The sequence below is a fragment of the Mandrillus leucophaeus genome, unplaced genomic scaffold (assembly GCF_000951045.1).
Source record: "Mandrillus leucophaeus isolate KB7577 unplaced genomic scaffold, Mleu.le_1.0 Scaffold1105, whole genome shotgun sequence".
In the NCBI taxonomy this organism is placed as follows: domain Eukaryota; kingdom Metazoa; phylum Chordata; class Mammalia; order Primates; family Cercopithecidae; genus Mandrillus; species Mandrillus leucophaeus.
The window spans coordinates 466,867-467,926 of NW_012099266.1; positions in this window are offsets into that span (position 1 = coordinate 466,867).

The following is a 1,060-nucleotide window of genomic DNA, read 5'->3' on the forward strand; positions in this document are numbered from 1 at the left end:
ATATTAGCTATTATCATCGTATTATAATACCAATGAAGGAAGGAAGGAAGGAAGGAAGGAAGGAAGGAAGGAGAGAGATTGCACAGCTCCTAAGTGACCAAGCTGGGATTGGAACCTAGGCATCTTATTTTATATTTCATGTTCTTTCCACTGCAAGATTTTTCTTTCTTCTTCTTAAGTCTGGGCACTCTCCACCAAATAAAACTTAATGAAGGCAATTACTATCCCATCCTGTAAATTCAATTCACCACCCCGTGCTGCATCAGCAGTACTTCTGGTTTTGTTTTTTCTGTTCTTTTTTCTTGTTTACTTGGCAACACCTATATTAGTATTTTGTATACAGTGGATACTCAGCAAATATTGCTTGATTAATTGGTTGTTCTCTTCCTCTAGAAACCTCACCCAAATATGGTAATGTTTTGCAATAATTTGAGTCAGAGTGTGTTTATAATTGTAACCTTAGTGATACAATACATGTATCACTGTATGTGGTTTGCCATAGTGACACAACCCACAATTATGTATAATTTCTGATAATCTTTTCAGTAATCTCCCAATACCACCCTTTTGGTACAATTAAAATCAATTCTAAAATTTACATAGCCTCTGTATTCTAGAAAGAGTTTAAGTTGTTACACAAAAAGGTAAAATATGAAATGATTATTATATGACTGCAAGGAGAAATATACTGGTATTCTTCCATAATCAGTTATTTTATGAGGAGGAGAAAATAAACAAAATATTTATCCTATCCATGATTTTACCTACTAAGAATTTCTAACTATTCTTAATTAATTTCCAAACTTAGCTCTCTTCTTCTTTTCTTTCTTTCTTTCTTTTTTTTTTTTTTTTTGAGACAGACAGAGTCTCGCTCTGTCACCCAGGCTGGAGTGCAGTGGCGTGATTTCGGCTCACTGTAACCTCCGCCTCCTGGGTTCAAGCTATTCTCCAGCCTCAGCCTCCCGAGTAGCTGGGACTACAGGCGCCTGCCACCATGCCCAGCTAATGCTTGTATTTTTAGTGTAGAGACGGGGTTTCACCATGTTGACCAGGCTGGTCT